The following is a 21,161-nucleotide window of genomic DNA, read 5'->3' as shown; positions in this document are numbered from 1 at the left end:
AGTATCTGTTGATTATACTCAAAAAAATAACCCAGGAATTATTTTCATTTTTGCAGAATATCGCCTAAAATCGACAAGATCTACGATATATCGGTCTCTTGATCCATAAGCCATGATAGGTAAAATTACAGGTTTAGTCGCAAACATTCGTTTAGAGTAAACTTGTTAAACCAATGATTAACCTGACAATAAACGCATTTAGATACCACAGTACCGACTTCACTACGTATTGCATCATAAATCGTAAGTGACAATTGTGTTGAGCCTAATTTACATCACTGAATATCAAATTTCAATATATTTTAGCTTTAATTCAGCTTCCTCAATACAAAAGAATCCCAACTCTAAACCATTTTTAGTAATATAGCCTGCGGATTCTTTGAAAGTAAAAATTTGGACATATCGTTTGATTTTTTCCTTTCCCTCCAGTCAATAAATTCGTCGAGTAGTCCGGATTTCGTGAATTTTTTATTATTAATAATTTTTTCCAATGAAAAGTTGTCTGCAAAAAATTTTTTTGGTATTTTAAGCATTGACATCACCGCCCTGGCGTCTTGCCGCTCTGGACTGTGACATTAAATGTCACCGGTTTTTGCTGGGACCCGGCATCTGCTGGGACCGCAAGCGTATTTTCAAATAAAAAATATAGAAAATAGTTTATTAACAGTCATAAATACATATTTATTAATTATTTTTAAAAAGAATATTACTTTTATAAAATTAAATTGGCACGTGAAAAATGGGTTTACTGGTTTTGACTAGAAAAACTTTGTCAAAAATCAAAAAATACAAAGAATCCCAGAATTTGGATGAAGTTTTGGATAAGAAGGAGAGATATAAAGTCAAACAACATGCAGAAACCTTTTCTTTTGCTGATGGAAATGTTTATATACGAAGAAATGGCCTAAAACTACGATTTTTTTGTATTTAAGACGCGAAATTTTGGCTTCTGTAAAGATATTATAAGGAATTGTTTACGACTATAATCGTTCACGACATGCAACAACAAAGCATATTCCTTTCAATATCTTTATGGGAGTAAGAGGCATTTATGCACCAAGTGATGAAGAAATGGAAGCTCTCTGCGCGTTTAATGGAGAAGATGCTGATGCTGAAATTCAATTTGTTGAAAATTAAGTAACTGATGATGAAAATATTGCAAAAAAAATTTGTTATCAACATACGAGAATCTAACGAAAGCAGGAGAACAAATGAAAAACAAGCGGAAATGGAAATTCGACGAAAACGACATTAAGGTTGTATATCACGATACAACCTTAATGTCGTAAAGTTGGAGATAGATTATGGTTGGGGCTTGTGTTGGGGTTAGGGATAAGATTAGGGTTAGGGATAAAGTTAGGGATAGGATAAAGTTAGGGATAGGGATAAAGTTAGGGTTAGGGATAGGGATTAAAGTTGGGGTTAGGGATAGGGATAAAGTTAGGGTTACGGGTTAGGGGTTAGGCATAGGGATAGGGTTAGGGTTAGTGGTCAGAATAGGGATAAGGTTAGGGTTAGGGATAGGGTTAGTGGTTAGGGAGAGGGATAAGGTTGAAGTTAGGTTAGCTTTTAGGATAAAGTTCAAATTTTATCACGGGACAAAAATAAAAATGTATTTTATCACGGATTAATACTTTTTGTGTTTTTTAATTTAATTTTTATTAAAAAAAATATAAATAGTTCTAATTTTTTTCGACTGGTAACCCAAATATTATTTAAATATTTAAAGTTCAACGATGTTAATAACGAATGTTTGAGTATGTTGGTTTTGTACAAGAAAGAAATTTCAGTAAATTGGAATCTATCATCATTTTAAGGTTAAATTTTAACTATTTAATAATTTTAGATATAAATAAAGAGATTTAGTCGATTTTAGGGCGGTCCAAGGAGATGCCGGGTCCCAGCAAAAACCGGTGACATTAAATTTTAATTTGTCCCATTAAAATAAAAAATCCAATTAATTATGGTCAATCGAATCGACATAGTGATTATATTCCTCAGAACGTTGTCCTTTGCACCCCTCACTACGCTTTAGAATGGACAATGCTTTGTAAACCCGTCTTAATTCATCTACATGGAGAATTTCCGATACCGAACTATGGAATCTGACTTTTTCACAGAAAACAACTTCGTGCCCTAAATGGCGTACTCAGAAAATCAATAACTCATTCTCTACAGGCTCAGCAACTCAGCGCAAATCACCCGTGACATTATAAACGGCTGCTGGAGCTATTTGGGCACATCCTAAGAATGGACTCAACTGCACCTGCCTACAAGACCATGGAAGAATACTTCCTGTCAGATGGACCAAAATTTCGTGGACAACGCCGAATAACTCTGCCGGCCGTCTTGTAACAAGACCTAACTTGAACGGGGAAAACCCTAAACAACTGCGATGACCTGAAAGAACTGTGCAGGCAGAGCCAAAACCGCGGAGAGTGGAAACAATGGTTAAAAAGATCGTATCGTGTGTGTGACGTGTAGGAATATGACTTATTCTGTTCATGTTCTAATGGGAAGTGTTATAATAATTTTGAAGGAAACCAAAGCTCAATTTCTGACAGAAAAGTGTTATTTTTATTCTGATCTTAAAAATTGTTTTTCGTAAAAAATGAATATTGTGGGTTTTGAAAGAAGATAGTAAAAAATATAAACGCGCACGGGTTAATCAGTTCTCAGAAATAAATGTAAACAAAAAATTACAAACATATATGAGTAAAAAATCAATAAACTCAATTTTCATAACATCATAATAGTACTTATGAACGTGGGAATTGCATCCAAAGAACTCCTTAAGTCAGTAAATGTAAAAAAACTGCACAAGTACGGTTTAGTTTTTGGAAAAATGCGCAGATCCACAATGAAAAAGTCAGATATCTCTATTTTATTGACATTGAATGTGACCGGCTTGGCCGAGATAGACTTAGTAGTTTTTTTATTTAACCCAAGAATCACCAACAGTTAATTAGGGTAAATACTTAGGTGATTTCAACAATCATCAAGATCAGCGGTTCTCAAATGCGGCCCCCAGGATTTTTTTGCGGCCCCTCTAGAGTAACTAACTTTTTTAATTTTTACCAAAGACAAAGTAATTTTCGATGAACTTTACGATGAAAGATGGATTGCCGATTTGGCTTTTTATGTTAATTTAACCACGCATTTGTCGGATCTCAATGTTGAATTACAAGGAAAACTCAAACTCTGTTATCAGTTATATGAATATATTTCTTCGTTTATCGAAAAATTATATTTATGGATGACTTCACTTAAAGACAGAGATACATCTCATTTTTATTCACTATCTGAAAACAACGAAGGCGCTGCTTATGAAAAATACATATCCATAATTGGTGATTTAATTAATCAATTTGAAGCACGTTTTGGGGTACATTTATATAAATTTAATTTTTAGAATTTTAAAGAATTCCTTCCTTAATGAAAATATTCGCAACTCCATTCGTCCTTCCTTTTGGCGATCTGTTTTTGTTGGTTTGTTTTGTTGTCTATCTGTTTTTTAGAAGTCATTAAAACCATTAAAAATAGATTTCAAATTGGACTTAGAAAAAAGTAAGATACTTTTTATATAGACGTAATTGATATTAATGAGATTTTGATGCAGTCCATTAATATGCCGAATTCATTAATGAGCCGGTGAAATGAATAATGTGATGAACAATATCCAGTCAATTCTACAAACGAGAAAAAATAAGAAAGTATGGCAATTAAACACAGGAATGGCTTGAAATAGAAAATTATGACGATCAAGTTGTCGCGACAATGAATAATCTTATCACTAAACAAGAACTACAAATGTTAGTTGATTTACCTAAAAAGTCATAATCCTTCATGAAGAAAAAACGAAAAACTACGAAAAATGACTAATACCGAATGATCACTATAATTCTACAATTTAAAGATGTAGTCTCTTTAAGTATAAATACTTGTCAAATTATAACATAGAAAAAGTACATCAGTGCGGAGACTGGAAAAAAAATAAGGAATGTCCAGAAGACAGTGCAAAACAATCCTCATGTGGATGCCATGCACAATTCAGAATTTTTGACTCAACTTTAAATTCGTCAAAGGCATCCTCCCTTTTCTTCCGGAATGGGAAATTTATGGTTTTTACCGGCCTAATTAAAACGGGACGTCCACGGGGTGGATTTCCGTTTATATTCGTCTGGTAAACATGGTCTTTATTATTTCGCCTGTCAAATATACGGAAGTAATTATTGTAAGAACCCGTCAGCACAAATCTGAATAAAAAATGCACATTTTATCAACCTGTCATTGTGGCTGCTCACGACTTGGAACTTGTCATAAATCGAATCATTTTGATAAAGAAAATTCAACTTGCCCTTCAAATTATCACTCACTCGGAAGGTCTCCACTGGCCGACTTTCCATGGAAAGGTCCCAAATTTTGATGGAGAGATAATCCCGGGAAATCACAAACTTCCCACATCTACTAAACTTGATGTCCGATATGGTCCCCGTTATCTCGTCGTAGATCGAACTCGTCCTTAGTGAAGGATTATCTCCAAATACTACAAACTTCAAAGCAAAAAAGCCACGTTTAGAATGATGGTCGCAAAGCGCGTTTTGTCTCATGTCACATAAACGAATCAGTCCTTTGGTACTTCCGTAGATAAAAGAATGTGAGAAGAAATGGTGGAATTGAGCACATGTTATCACTTCCGACACATTTTCTGAATATTGCGGCTTCTTGTCCACCACATCTAAATATTTCGTCATTGTGGACTACTCAAAGCTCGATTGGGATATTCAATGTTCCAAATATTTATTCTCAGGTCATCTCCCGATAGAAATGTCTCCATGTCACAATTCGGACTGAGAGAATTTATTTGGAACATATGAGCCCCCACATATGACCTCTTTGGACTATTCTCCACGACCCTCTCCCCCAAAGTGACCTTCGGAAACCGCAAACACCCCCCTTGAGGCCCATCGTGATCAATATCAAACAATTTGACATTTTTTTCACTCATTTTCCATAATTTAATACATTTGTCTGTTTATATGAACAGTTGGAGATAACCATTGGTGGACAATAAAAAACGTGAGTGATTCGGTTGTGGTAGCCAACAAATCGTGACTATTTTGGGGTCAATCACCACACTTTTGAGGCAATCAAATTCATTAATATGACTCTGGAAGCCACTGTAGAGCGAATATTGGACATCTCCTGACTAAAAGAATTAGATTATTCAAATTAATAACGTTTGCCTCATTAAAGACAACGATTTGTCCTCGTTTGTTTCCCACAGCCAGCATATCTCCATTCTTACTGTATTCCAGGGTAGTGATTTGATCGCCTGGAATTTGATTAATATGGGATACTCTCACAGCTGCTATCGTCCCTCAGTTCATTTATTTGGGAAGATACCAATTCATCAAATCTACTAAAATCCGGATTATATAATCCAAAATAACTAAATATGTTATTTATTTAAAATTTAAATAAAAGGTTAACTATGATTTATATAATCAGAATCCTACCACACCTAAAGTATATATCTTACGCGAATTTATTATACTGAAAAATTGTAAATAATTTATTATTAAAAAAATAAGTTTTTTCAAGTTTCTATGCAAATTTTAGTAAAAAGATAATTGAACTATAAACCGATAGCATGGTACGTTTTAAGTATTTATCAAACCACTTGTTTTCAATTCTGGTAGATATTATTAAAAAAATTAAATAACTGTTAAATCTAGTTAGAGTTTTTAATTTAGTAAATATTAAATGTGGAGGTTTCAATATGTCATTATTTCGAGTCAAGTCGGCAATTAAGGTGTCAATCTGTCACATATAATGTGGTTTAAAGCGTGATTAATAAATTTGTACTATATTTCTCACAATTTTAATAAGAAACTCTTATTAGATTAAAATAAACGTTTTGAAATGTACCATTTTAGAACCAAAGTCGATCACATAACAACCCCTGTATTTTGTTTTTAAATTTTTTTCTCAGATTTGATGGCTTTACAATCGGTTGGTTTTTCTTCCACTCTAGAGCGAGTCGGCCTTTTCTGGAGCGACAGTAAGCATCCCGACGGATGCGACTCTTTCCTATGCTTTCTAGAGTCCTATGCTTTCTAAAGTCCTTTATAGAACAACAGACTAAATGTAGTTCTTGTGGCTTTATCAATCGATAATTTGTCCATATAGTTTTTTAAGTATCTCGAAACAACGCCACCCAACGTCAAGACCAACTGGGATAATCTTTACCTTTGCATCATAAGTATCGAAAGTTCGTTTGCGAGCAGATCATATTTGTGAATTTCTCGATTTTGATTTGTTATAGTAATAGTTTATAAAATAAATTTAGTCTCTGAAAGCATAATACATGTCACAGGCTTGAAGGGACCCCCAGGCTTGAAGGGACCCAGTTTGAATAAAAAAGGCAAAAGTAAATAGCAGACATAAATTATATGTAAAAAATTGTATTTTAATGTTTTAGCAGAGATAGACTTGAATTAATATTTACATATAATTTAGCAAAATTGGCAATTACTGTTTAAACAAAACTTGATCTTTCAGGTAAAACTTAATGATTTAAACTTACCTCACATCGGTGGGACCTTCACTTTATTGCTAAAAAAGCAAAATCGATGTAACCGCCTTAACATTTATGGTCAGAAAAAAAATTATATTAATCCCCAAAATCGTTATCGTCTAAATGAGATAAAATTAGCCTGCATACTGATTTTATCCGCGGGCTTGACTCCCATTTGACTTTTTTTGTTGAAGAATTTACTTATCCAGACTCGACAATCTCGTCCAAAAATTTTTAATATACCATCTCAATTCGAGGTTCACTAATGACAGTTTTACCCACGGCAGCGTACCTACACGTCTTTGAGAATTGGGATTCGCTTTTGTGAAGTCCAGCGTCTGAGTTTGTTTTTCAGGCGATTTTTCTCATTGAGCATTGGCGTTTGGACTAGTCTTCCACATATGGCAAACACGTGGCTTGGTTTTGTAGGAGATCCATAAATTTGTTTAGCTTATCATTCAGGGAGTTGATATCAAGAACAGAGCTGTAGCCGTCAAAGTGACAGTTGTCGTGCAGGAATGCATTCAAGTAGTGCAGCCAATTGATCTTTTAAGAGGCTGTATTGAGTGGATTGGCGTTCTTGTTATTCAATGTCCGTGTAGATTTTATCCGTGTACCGTCACTCCCAATTTCATCGAGCACTGTGGACTTTTACCATAAGATTCGCGACAGTGTGCGAGCAGACGCTCAAACACAAGTTGTCCCAGCCGTTGGGCGAGTGTTAGTTTGGAAATTCAGAGATCCTGAAAGAGCTTTTTTAGTGATCTTCTTCAGTGTAAGACGTCATAATTGGTCATCCGACAGTCAATGCAGCTTTATGTCTGTGTTGTCCCACAGAGAGTTTTAAAAGGAAACAGGGGATATAATATGTCGCGTCTCATACGAGGTAACCATCCCGTGGTTGCTAAATGTCGACTGAATCTATCATAATGCCTGTCACAGTGATTGTCAAAATTAATTCATTGGTTTCTAATCATAACTGTTTCAACAATAAAGAATTCATTAAAATTCGGCGTTTATGTTTTTTTTATTTCCCCGAACTGAAAGCCCGAACCTATCAATTATTCACTAACATACTTTATTTTAATTGAAAAATCGTATTTCGATTGATGAACGTTTATTTTTTTATTCATCCGTTTAAAATACGGTGAATTAAATTCGATGGAGATTTATTTTTAACTGCTTTACAGATTGCATACTTACTGTAAACATCAATGACGGTGAATATCCATTGTAGCCATCATTTGGATCATTAAATATTTTAAAATCTATAAGGTCTGTTGAAATCGTTCATTTGGTCTTTTGACTATCACATGGAATGAAGGTCGGAACCTGCATTAATTTTTTAATTTTATACTTTAAGTGGAATAGAAAACTTCAAATTGAGCATTCTTTGACAAATAGTTATATAACTTTTTGCTTAATTGTAAAATAAAAGTGTAAACATTCCTTTTGGAGTTTACAAATTCCAGAAAGGCTATTTCGATGAATAGAATCTGCAATAGTTTGCATTTTATTCTCATTATTCATGAAAATGACTAGTTTGTGCTTTTAAAATCTTTTGTCTTTGAGGTATAAGCAGTCATCAATAACAATAACTTTGTTAGATTTTTAGTTATATATTTTATTTGCTCTGAGGATGTCTATACAGGTTCTCCGTTTAAAATACTCAGGATAGATTGAGCTATTGATATTTTGAGATATTTTTCACAAAACCTATTATTGTATTTACAGGGAAAAACATTTTAATGAGGACACTTGAAAATTCTGAATCGATGGGCACACTCATCCATCTCGCAGGGCTGGCCTCTTTTCTGGTCGTTCTCAAGTTCGACTCAATGGTTTTACTCGGAAAAGGTTCCTCAGTTGTTCTATTTGTAAACCGAGTCCTGCGCGATCATTCCAAACTTATGTTCTGCACGCATACTTTCCAATGTTTTCAGAATAACTTAAGCTCGTATGGGTTCTTTGAGATTAACTGAGCCGGAATGATGTTTATAGAATTTACTCACATTATCGTCCCATATTAGTATCAATGTTACTGTCGTTATTATGGTTTTATGGATTAGTTCCAATTAATTGGCAAGTAGGTCATACTTATGGCGTTTTTCCACCTCAACTTGTTTCAGGCCTTTTGAGAAGTGATCCGATCTCTATGATTGTAATTTTGTTCTTCATTTTGTCAAGTAAGAGATGCCCGGTTCGTTACTTTTGACTTTCGTGAGAAGTATCGGTTCACTTTTATGGAAAGTGGATACAAGTCCTCTCCCGTGTTGGCCACTTGGAAAGTAGAGTCTTTTTTTGTTTGCAAGTTTCAGATGAATTCGATGGTGTACGCGGATATTGCGTACATTTTTGTCAATTTGTTAAAATTCGGGCTGTTCAATATCGACGAGCCCAGTTTTGACCTTTTTTCCAATCTGGCGGTTATGCAAATATTTATAGGTCATGCATAAAAATAAGTGATTTGTCGTATATGTGATACAAACATGATCTTGGGATATAAAAAATAATTTTCAAAAAATATAAATTTTTGAAAATAAAGACTTTAGATCTTAAAAATAATTTTATGAAACGCGGCATGCACAGAAAATTGTGAATAAGCATGATCATAAACATCCCAGACTGTATTATTAGTTCAGTATAAATTTTAACTTTTATCTCAAATCAAAAATTCAAATATTGAGGATCACGAAAATATTATGAAAATTGGCGAACTTCTTAGAAAATTAAACAAAAAAGATAAAATCTACGATTTCTTTGAAAAAAATAATTCTATTATATTTATTATTTATATAAATGAAATTTTAAAGATTTTATAGATTTTAAAGATCTTAACTTTTAATTAGAATTAATTATTTAAAATTTAAATTGTCTCTCGAATCCGCCGATTTTTGAACATACCATTACTTTTGAATACACTTTCTTTGTAACATTTGATTGCAGAAATCAGCAAAACTTTATTTTTGTTTTCAATATTTTCTAGCGAATCATTTTCAATCACATGTAGCCTGAAGGCGATCTCATTTGTGGTTTTTGACATCAAATATTCTATTTCTTCATTGTTATTTTCCAAAGTTTTATCTTGAGAATTTTTACACGTTTGCATTTTTTGATTGCATTATTTCTGCAAGTTTATAAAAAAATCCAGTTTCTATTTTTTGGATGTTTCATGAATTGTATGAGAAGTGAGTTTTTATTTCTTGTCAGTTTTTATTTCTCCATATAATTGCTACAATCCGAATCAATGCCGTTTTTCGAATTTATGAGGGAACTATTCAAATTTTAAAATCATGGAGCTGTATATCATTTACAAATACACTTGACCCTCGAAAATTGGCTTAGAATTTTGTGATCAATTTGAAAAATGAAATAAATAATTAAAAAAACAATGAGCAAATAATTTTTTAAATGGCCTAAATTAATCAAAAAAGTATTTAAGTTTTATTAAAATGAAATTTGATTCCTAATTGTTTTTTTTATTTCTTTCAATAATACTCGCTTTGTACTTTCTTATTAAAAAACTTAGGGAAGTTTCATGTTCATTCTCAACATTGGCTAAGAGTGTCTTCTCTATTCCAGTTAATCTAGTTGCAATATTTATTTTGCCCAAATACTTTGTTTTCTGAGATTTTTGTTTACTATGTCACGAGCTGAATAAGCTACCGAGCCGGACGCGTTACACCTGTGGACTTAGAAAAAAATTGACCATAAAATTCTCAGGTGATTTTGTCAATAAAAAATGTATAAATTGACAAATAGAGACAAGACAAGTTTTATTTCCCAACAAACCCATAAATTAAAGTTAGGGAGAAAGCCAAGAGCAGAACAAGAAACTAATTAACGTGGGTTTGATTTCATTGTATAGGGTCATTTTATGAGACACCACATGTCTCTTCTTCGCATATACCCAAAAGAATTACATCATAATTTCCATAAGTGACGTAACAAATCTTCTATCTTTTTGACTTTAGCGTCATAAGCATCTTCGATTTTTGAATTTAAGTTCAATCCAAATGCCAATTTAATAGCAAATCTTCTGGTCTTTTCCAACTTTTTCACAAAAATGCTACTTTCTTCGGACCTATACCATCCTTGATAGCCATATATCAAGAATGGCTCAATACATGTAGAATACACAAAAAGGAAAATTTCAGGCTCCAAATGAAATCGAGTTAAGGATTTCAACATTCCTGTAGCTTTCTCTCTTCGTGTTTTGATATGATCTTTAAAAGATCCTCTTCGGTCTATCGATACTCCGAGATACTCCAATTTTCCAGAATCTGATAAAAATAAATTTTAAAATTTTCTACCTCCTTAGATCTATCAAATCTATCTGATATCTTTTATTTGGAAGATTTGCAACAATATGATTTTGCTCATCGCCAACTTTTAATGGTGTGGAAAAACGACACACTGCACAATCTGACACTACTTTCCGAATAATTTCCCTTTTTATTCCGAAGTAACTTCGCATGCAATGGTATTCCAAGCTATTGTGTCCACAATGCGATATGTTGTGGATCTGCTTCGCGACCAAATACATCTCTTGAGTGTTGTCTGTGGAAATAACCAGCTTATGATCTCCATACGGTTGTCTCAGATAAAGTCGTCCATTAATAAGAATAAATTTTTCCGCCTTCTTTCTCAATCGGTAATTACGCTGTCTAGATTTATGAGAACATGTTTCAGAATCCAAAATTCGACACAAAAAGTCGTATTCTTCGGAATTTTTGATGAATGAACGAGACATTAACAAGATAAATACACGCTTATTTTCTTTATTCATTCTTGGATTATAGGCTAGCCAAATAAATAATATAATTTATTTGATTTATTAAAATTAGTTATAGTATTTGACAAGAAATTAACAAATTAAAGATTAAAAAAAAATTTTAACAGAAAAAAACACAGGTGTAAAGCGTCCGGCTCGGTAACGCGCCGGGCTCGTGACATACTATTTTCTTAATCTTCAAAGAATTTTGATTTTCAATAAATGTTTCATTTTCCGTGTATTGAATGCTTAAAAAATTTTCAACTTTGAAAAGATCGAGAATGCCTGTTTTTCTGATTGTTGTATTATTAATATTGATTTCAAGTTGTCAATCAATAGTACAATTCTTTTTTTTCTTTTTGAGCTGAATATTAAAAATTGATCAACTAATCCATAAATATAGAATTAGCCATTCAAGCTCATTGTGAATTATAATACTAAATTCCCGTTTGAGTTCGGCAAGTCTCTGTTATGGGATGCGACGTGTTCAGACACTTTCTCGGAGCTCAACTTCCTTCTTCAGCTGTCGAGCCTGGCTCAGTCTCTCGCAAAACCGAGAAGATGAAGATTGGAAAGTACAAGGAGCTCTCTGAACGGTATCTGTTCACTCCCATCGCCGTCGAGACTTCCGGCGTCATCGGCGAAAAGTCTCTTTCCTTTCTAAAAAAGCTTGGCCGCATGATCTCCATAAACGGGGAGACCCACGCGAGTCCAAGTGGCTTTTCGGAAGGATTTCCTTGGCCATAGTACGTGGAAACTGTGTTTCCATTTACGATGCCGGGAATTTAGTTAGTTAATAACTATTTGTTAATTACATATAAAAAAAAAAAAAATACTAAATGAAGCATTTATAGTCATAATGTCAAAAACATCACGGCATTTTTGATCTGAAATCACAACTGATTTCAACTTATGGATTCCGCTTATATTTGAGGACAAAATCCGAACTCTTTTGAGTTCGTCCCCACCTTGTCTTTGAAACCTCAGGAATTGTCGGCAAGACCGCGATTCAACTTTTCACTGACATTGGTAGAAGAACTGACTCTTTTAGCGAATCTCGGTTTCCCTAGTTTGCGGAAACTCCTACTCAATACGCATTGCGGTGTCGTTGAGCTGACCCTTAGGCTCTCGACTATTCTTTTAACTCTAGCTAGCATCTAATCTTTTCTATTTATCATTATTTAATTTAAAAAAATTCGTAAATGAAATAATACTTTAGTTGCGTATTTTCATGTCATATTTTTTTCTAAGTCAAGAAAAGAACTATTGACTCAGTGTTGATAAAAAATTTGAACGACTAGTCATTAGAAATGAGGAAAAGATTAGATTTTACATTGGATTAAAACTTGAAAAAAATTATTTTATAGATTGATTTTTTAAGTAAAAAATATAGTAAATATAAGACGATGTTTCAAATTGTTTTATCCATTTAAATCGTACATTTAAACAACATTTTTCTAATTGATGTCTACTGGACTCACTCAGTCAGTCACTTTTCAGTCTCAGTCACTTTTCAGTCTACTGCTTCAAAGAAAGACAAATATCAACAAATTGTTTCTATTTCAGGTTGGCTCTGTAGCTACTGCATTACAATACAAAAAGCTTTAAAATGAGCTATGGTCTTTTTTTGTGACATTTTGTTTTGAAGACAATTTTCAAGAACCGCGTCAACAGATAATCATTAAATGAAAAATATGAATAAAAATTATTTAAATTAAAGGTAGTTTTTAAAGAATTGAAATCATAACAGTTTTCAGAGCTGCCAGGGTCTCCATATTTTTTTTGTTTCTCGTTTTACACATGTTTGCAAGTTTTCCACAGTTCTATGCATAGCAGGCTAATGATTACGTAATGTTGTTGGGATATTTATGCAAATCTCGAATAAACCTCATGTATGTTACAGCGTGCTCTAACAGAACTGCTTTTTCGATTTTCCCACGATATTTTTGCTAAAATAAAATATTCATTTATACACGATAAGGACAAAGGTCTGACAATATTCTTCCCAGTTCAACGATGCTGCGATTAACCCGTGCCCTTCTTTTTCTCTCTACCAAATATTTTTCGACTTTGACTTTGTCGGATTCCATCGAAGAATTGAAATTATTTCCCATAAATATTCGGCAAAAAACGTCAAAATAAAACAAAACACTTTATTGGTTATTAATTGCTCATTGGCACGTTCATTTCATGGGAAAACAGTAATCAGTTAATTATCGGCAATTTATTGACTAATTAATAGAACAGTTCCCGTATTTCCCATAAATAATTATAAATTTACGTTAACAAGCATTAAATTTTTAGTAAGAGTGCTTTTGTTAAAATACTTTTTGTTATAAATTTTCTCCGATGGAAGTTGGGTAAAAATATTCATTTATAAATTGGACTTCAAAAAATACGCTAAAATTTTAGTTTAAAAACGACAATTTCATGTTATAGTAAATTATTCTTGGTTTATAATAAGTAAAAAATGTACAAACGTCAATCACTGTGCCGCTAGATGTTAAAAGATGTTACATGTAGATCATATTAAGAGACACGATAAAGTAGTTAGATGAATTCACTTTCTTTTGCGTCAAGAATTTGGACTCAAGTTGGGATAAAATCTTCCCAAAATTTACAGCAAATGGAGATTGAAAAATGAGAAAATATCACATTTTATCTAAAGAGCCAGAATTGATTTATCATGCAAGAGTAAAGTACGTATTGTATTAACATGAAATGGACTTGTAACTCAAAAATTCCGACAATATGCACGATCGCTTGACATCGATAAGAAAACATAATTTTTCTTATTAAAACAGAGTTAAATCGTGAGAAAGAACTTTTGAATCGGACAAAAGTATACAAAGTAAACAAATGCAAACTCTATATATATCAAATAAAGTCTTGATGTGGTTCTAAGGCACATTTGAGTTTGAATATCCCCTTCACTAACAAGATAGAAGAAAATTTTCACGAACCATTTCACAAAATTTGATGACAAAGAAATAGATGTTGAAAAAAATTGTAATAGTACAATCGAGTAAATTCTTTGAATATGAGAATTGTATCTTATTCTTTATTAATTCCCGTTGTTCCAAAAAATTACAATCATGATTTTGATTTGTCTGTATTTTATAATTACAAAATATTATTTTTGAACAGAGTGCATATTTATGCAATGCAATGTCTCGCTACAATATCTGGAAAATATTTCTTAATAAGAGTACAAATTCGGAATGAAATGACCAATCAGTGAATTTAAAGTCTGTCCTTCAGGCTCCAAACAAAATAAAAACTTGTCAGCAATATTTTCTTTAGGAATTCAACTGAATCGCTCTTGAACATTCACTTCGACGAACATGGTTGGCTCCACGCATTTGGTACGCTTATGGACGACAATTGTGTGAAAATCGGTGTTGCACAACGTTTGGGTTTGACGTTTGTAAGGAACACAGATGCCGGTGCATTACAAGCATTCCACAACTAACTATGCACCGTTCAAATTGATGTTTGGTGCATCTGTTGAAGAAACTATAAACGATCATTATACGAATTAGAAATAAATGAGCTTTTTAAAGAAATAGATATTTGGAACGAAGAAGAGCTAACAGATATCGACAATTATCTTGAGTGGTTTTGGGGATCATATGATACAGCGATACAAATAAAAAACGGAACACTCATTTTCTCGATTTGTTTCTATTGAATGATTGATTTATTTTAACAAAAATAGAATTTTTAGAAGACAAACATAACTTTAGCCTTTAAAAAAATAAAAACAACTTATATTTCGGACCGTAATTAAATCCAGTTTTGTCCAAACAAAATAAAAAAGAGAACAAAATAAAATTCTCTATTTTTACAGTTTTTTAAACCATTTTTTATTTTATTACACGTGTTGATTCTTGTTACATGGTTTTACAACTTACATTACAACAAAAAGCAGAAATTATTACGTATTATAAAGTCGGAAAGTCATATAGGAAATAAGAAATTTTACCGGAAGATCTCTGAGTGCCATCTCGAGAGTCATTCGAAACTTCACCATGAATGATTCCTTCCAGAGAAAAAAAGGCTCAGGACGAAGATTTAAACTTAACTCTGATGATCTCGGAATAATTCAACGTGAACAAAAAACTGACGTTGATTTCAATTCCGTAAAATGTTCGGATCCAAAGCACACATGCAAAGTGGCTAAAGATTTTTTTAATGAACACCGAATTGAGTTATTACAATGGCCTCCTCAAAGTCCCGATTTGAATCCAATCGAGCACATGTGGGCCTTCATGAAACATAAAATAAAAGAGTGACCTATTTGAGGAATTAAAAAATATTTGGAATGATCTTTCAATAGAATATGCGACATCCCTTGTTGGAACAATGCGGAACAGAATTTTAGACGCAATTAATGCTCAGGGGGGTCATACTAAATTTTGAACTACCATTGTTCTCTTTTTTATTTTGTTTGAAAAAAATTTGGTTTAAATACATATTAAAATCTTTGACGTTTGGATTTTTATAAAAGGCAAAAGTTAAGATTATTTGAAATTCGATTTTTTATTAAAAGAAATTAAGCATTATATAGAAAGAAATTGAGAAATTGGCTGTTCCGTTTTTTATTTGTATCGCTGTATAACAAAAGAAAATGGCATTGCATACCAAACAAAAAATGTCGCCGAACAAAAAATGTTAAAAAAGCGAATGTTCTTTAATGTAAAAGTATGATGTGGACATTGTTTTGGTGAAAGAAACGAAGCTCTCATTTAAAAACTGTTTGCCCGTTTTCCCCGGTTACTCATACATCCGGAAAGACAGACCAGACTCTGTAAATGGCGGCGATCTTTTAACTCTTATCAAAAAACTAATCCTTTTCACTAACTCTACTTCACGAGCCTAGTCGCTAATCAATAATGACCCAGTGATTGAGCTGACAGCTATAACGGTCTCAACTAGAAGACTGATCAATATTTACATGAACTCGAAAAGCTCGATTGGACTAAATTAAAAAGGATTTCTTCTACTTGATCAACTTGATGGCCTAGTCATTGTCAAGAATTCCAAGTTCCTCAAAGTTCCTCTTATCCTGAAAAATTACGGATGGTATTATTCCATTTTTTAAAAAAATTATTAAGTCATTTTTTTCAAGAGTCAGTAAAACAACTTTATAACTACGAATTAATATAACTGAAGCGGCAGTATCAAAAATTATTTTTCTCGGATACAATCATGCGTAGGAACGCGCAAGCTATCATTTTGAAGAGGATCTAACCCTTCTCTGGTAAAGCTCGCAGATCGAGATCGTCTTTCATCATAAATCTTATGAATAAATTTTTTCAAAATTCTAGAAAACTTTAAAGTTTCTAAGAACGCGGTTTAACGACCGGAGGGAGACGAGCTGGCTCTTCCAGCGAATCTCGGTCGCGGTGCTCCGCGGAAACTGCCACTCGATACGCAGTGCGGCGACTTTAAGCTGACCTCCAGGCTCTTTATAAAAGAACGCGGTTGAGAAACGCAAAGTGAGAGCAAATAGTTCAAATAATGAGTTTTATATAAAAATGCATAAAGCGACTCTAGTGGGACTCGAACCCACAACCTTCGGCTCCGGAGGCCGACGCCTTATCCATTAGGCCATAGAGCCTGTTTTTAAAAACTATTATTTTCTGGAAATGCAGCGAAGCGTGTGAAAATTAAATAACAAGTTCTTTCGAACCATCAACTTTTTCTGCCAGTCATATTCAAATCTCAGGGTCTCTGGGAATCTCAAGACGGCCTTCACCTACAATATTAAGAGAAGGGTAGCTTCTCTTGAAATGAGCGACAGTAATCATCATAACTCTGGAAAAGAATTTCGATTTCTATTCTCCACTGGAACAGTCAAACAATTCTTTTTTCAGCTTGGAGATTAAAAAACTAAATAAGGTGAGTAAAAATGTTTATTGTTTTACTAATTTGGACAAAATATATTTTTATAAGCCTATTAGTTTTGATAAAATGTATCAGATGATCATATATCAGATAAGATTTATTAGACCACCAAAATTCCATTATTATTGTCCATCCTAAAACATTTAAAGAAATTTGCTTTTTAAAAAAATTACTATAAATATAAAAGATCTCGCACCACGGTTAGGAATTGTTACTTTAAATTACTTGAAACAGAATTTAGTATTTTTTCTCAATAAAAAAATTATAAAATTTTGATTAGTAAGAGAAATTTTTTATTTATAATTTTAAAAATATTTTGTGGTTAATTTTGACGGTTTTAGTGACTTTATGCTGAATGAAAGTGATTTAATCGATTTGAGTATCCGGGAGTTTAACGAAATGCTGAAATCTATCCCACCAGAAACTGCTGATCACCTGAGGTACCGACGGAGAGTCCTCAAAAATAGAAAATATGCATCAGATTCTCGTTCGAGAAAATCCGAATTCATTATCGGCCTTGAAGCACAAAAATATTCTCTTTTAAATGACATTTTAAAGTTGGAACAACAAATTGAAATGCAAAAAATGAAAATTAATTTTTTAAAGGGAATTTTAGATAAAAATAAATATTAATTCTTTTTTATATACAAAATTTGTTAATTTCGCTGTCAATTAAATATGAGATAAAAATCTCGTGTTAATAAATAATATATAGTCATCATCCATTTTCATTGATAAATAAAAATTAGTTTTTATTTTTGAAAGATGGAATGATTAGTCAACTGTCAGAAAAAATTACGGTCTACTCGAAATGATATTTTAGAATAATATTTCTTATTTTTTAATCCAAATAATTGATCCCATCAAGATTTACTATCAATTCTTAAGTATTTGCCAATTTCATAGACATAAAAATTAGAATGATTTCAATCAATGTTGCTGATATTATAACCAAAAAATACATCCTCAGTGAAAACTGTAACTGTTCGTAATTTTATCGTTTGTGGAAGATGGTGACTTCCCAAGTCATTTTCAACATAAAGCCGGTCACACAAATCACTTAAAGAATTTGCAACAATAAGCAATCCTAATAGATCACCATTTTGATGCTGAAAGTCGTTAAGCTCCTCAGACATTCAAATTTGAAGATTTTTTAATCTCTAATAAGCAATTTCCATCATGATTTGACTTCCCCACACATAAGCAGTATGCTTTGCATTTAAGTCTCCAACAAGAATTAGATTTTCATTTCCTTTCATAAAATTTTCGACAATCGACAAATAGTCTTTCAAACCTTTTGGTTATCTGTCCAATATAAGTTTTTAATTAATTAATGGCAATTCACAATTATCCTGTTGTCCATCGAACACTGGAGTCTCTCGTAGAGGCAAATGGGGGGGATCGTGGAAATGGACCACAAACCATTCATCGTACATACAGAAAGTGTGTGGGGTCACGGTCTGAACATCGTGAAAAGATGGCTCGACTGTTGAGAAGTGTCGGAATCACCTGAACACGTTAGTTAATGGTTAAGACGGTGATTTTGTTTGGCTTAAATAATAATAATAACAATCATCCTGTTCAATTATTCTCGGAATTAGAATATCAATAGACTTTTTGTAAAATATTGATGTTCCTGTGCAAGTGTTAGCACCAGGATGAGATACAGTTTCTAATTCGACTTTGAAATTCAGTAGAAAATCGTGCCTTCTTGATCAATTTCATGTTGCATAATGTGTTGAAATCTTAATAGATCTAGTCGAAGGATTATTAGCTTTAAGCACAACAGTAATTTTCATGTGGTGCTATTTTGTACCACATATTTGTCAAATCCGTATAAATGTTAAATTTGGCCTAGATCTTGAAGTCGTTTTCGACAAACCACATTGTGTTCACCTAAATTATAAATGAAATAAAAACCAGATAGTTCATGAATCACAGTGTTAAAAAAGTTTTGTCTAATTTTTAGTTCTTTCTTTTTCCATCAGCCACACCACTTGTCAATGCTTGATTATATAAAAATCTAACGAATTATGATGTTGTGAAAAAAGGAAACACCAGACTACAAAACAAACGCCTTTTGATTTCTTATTCGGCATAGATTTAGGGGAACGAAATAAAAATCTAACAAATTCCGAAGTTGTGAAAAAGGAAAATAACCATGCAAATATTAGAAAATCGGGAGAAAAGATGAAAAAGCAGAGAAAATGGAGATATGACGAAGTTGAAAGTGGCGATAAAGTTTTAATACGCCATGATGTGGATTCAAACTTGAGTTATAGAAAATATTCATTATACGGCGAGATATTTGCACAAAAATATATTGTGAAAGATAGGGATCAAAAACTCGTAACGATAATTGATGAAGAAGATAAGAAAAATAAATATTTCAAAGTGAAATTAGGAGGAATGCGCCACGAAGAAAATTGACAGACCTGTTAAGGTCACACCATAAGTTAAGGAGGGGATTAATCTTATATGATCTTCTTATAACGGTGGGGTTTTTTCAATCCAGGACGACGTGCGTTACTGTGTGTCGTTCGTCATGCCAGATTGGACATGACGGATTAATTCCCTTATCCAGTTTGTTTTGATGGTAGAGGAGTAAAGGGTGATGCCCACAGCGAAATTTTGCAAGTTCGACCCGATCTTTGTGGCTGAGATCTTTTTCAGCTGAATTTATTTTTAAGGGTGATTGATGAGGATTTTGTTTGCGGTTAGTGCGTTCAAAGAGGATTTTGTTATTAGTTCTTTTTTGATAAAGAATGAGTTTAGGATAAGGCAGTATTGGCGTGTTGGTGTGTTTTTGATTTTTTCTGTCAGGGGTTTGTGTTGTCGTGAGATTGTGACTTGGTGGTTTTTGATCATACCAAATATAAGAGCTATTTATCTGGTCAATCTAAGCGCTCTAATGGAGTCGCCAGATCGTATCTACAGAAGAATTTCCCCACAATAGTCCCTCGGGGTAAGACTTCCAGCAGCGACGGCTAAAAGCCGGCAGATCTACAAGGATCACACCATGTATGCATATGTTATCTCACTTATGTTAATCGAACGTGCAAATGTAGTTATTTTTGAGTTACAAGTCCATCCCATGTTAATAAAATGTATATTATTTTTACCCTTGCATGATAAATTAATTCTAGCTCTTTAGATCAAAGGTCATATTCTCAATTTTTACTTGCTGTAAATTTTGGGAAGACTTTAACTCAAATTCATCCGAAAAAATTTGATTCCTTATTTTTCGAAAACAAAAAATAGGGTTTGTTATGTTATAAAATGTCAGACAATAAACGTGCTCACTCTGATTTCAACTTTCTCATTTGCAGATTCTACCGAATGTGTTTTGAGCTTTTTATCTTTCTTGAGTCCAAATTCTCGACACAAATGAAAGTGAATTTCAGAATTCTATGCCTACGTCACCTTGCACTCGGCCAGAATCGCATCTCCTTTCCACATTGTTATTTTGTCTAGCCATGCTCTTTACTTGGCATAAACTGAGCACCTTGCAGCAAGTTAGTTTAAACAGCATCACTGACAATATATTTTTAACTCCATTAGCTCTCGTGGCATTATGAGGTCCCATAGAACACGGTTCTCTCTTTTTTAAACTATATTTATTTGGAAGAAGACTCATAGGTTTCGCTTTCCTTAAGTGTTTGAAAACGTACATGCACACACACCAAAACAAGTAAAACTTTCTTAGGTTTTTTAAGCTGCTGCTGACTAATTGTACTAAAAACTAACCACAAATTTATTCGCCTCAATACTCTCTCCTTAAATGAATAATTTACCGAAAACAATATTTCTGCTTGAAAATGGGGAATTCCAAATCAAAAACGCAGAACAGTATTCGAACAAGTATTTATATTTACTTATTCTTAAGATAGTGAAGAT

At 33.0% G+C, this 21,161-nt stretch overlaps 1 non-coding gene across 1 annotated transcript; it reads right to left on the bottom strand.

The window, feature by feature from the left end:
* Positions 1–16,904: 16,904 nt before the first annotated feature.
* Positions 16,905–16,977, bottom strand: Trnar-ccg. Its single transcript has one exon. It is a non-coding gene; the product is annotated as a tRNA-Arg (tRNA).
* Positions 16,978–21,161: the final 4,184 nt, after the last annotated feature.

The sequence above is a fragment of the Octopus sinensis genome, unplaced genomic scaffold, assembly GCF_006345805.1.
Source record: "Octopus sinensis unplaced genomic scaffold, ASM634580v1 Contig13644, whole genome shotgun sequence".
NCBI classification, from domain to species: Eukaryota; Metazoa; Mollusca; class Cephalopoda; order Octopoda; family Octopodidae; genus Octopus; species Octopus sinensis.
Note: the sequence above shows the minus strand (reverse complement) of the source record. Positions and strands in the feature narration are given on the sequence as shown.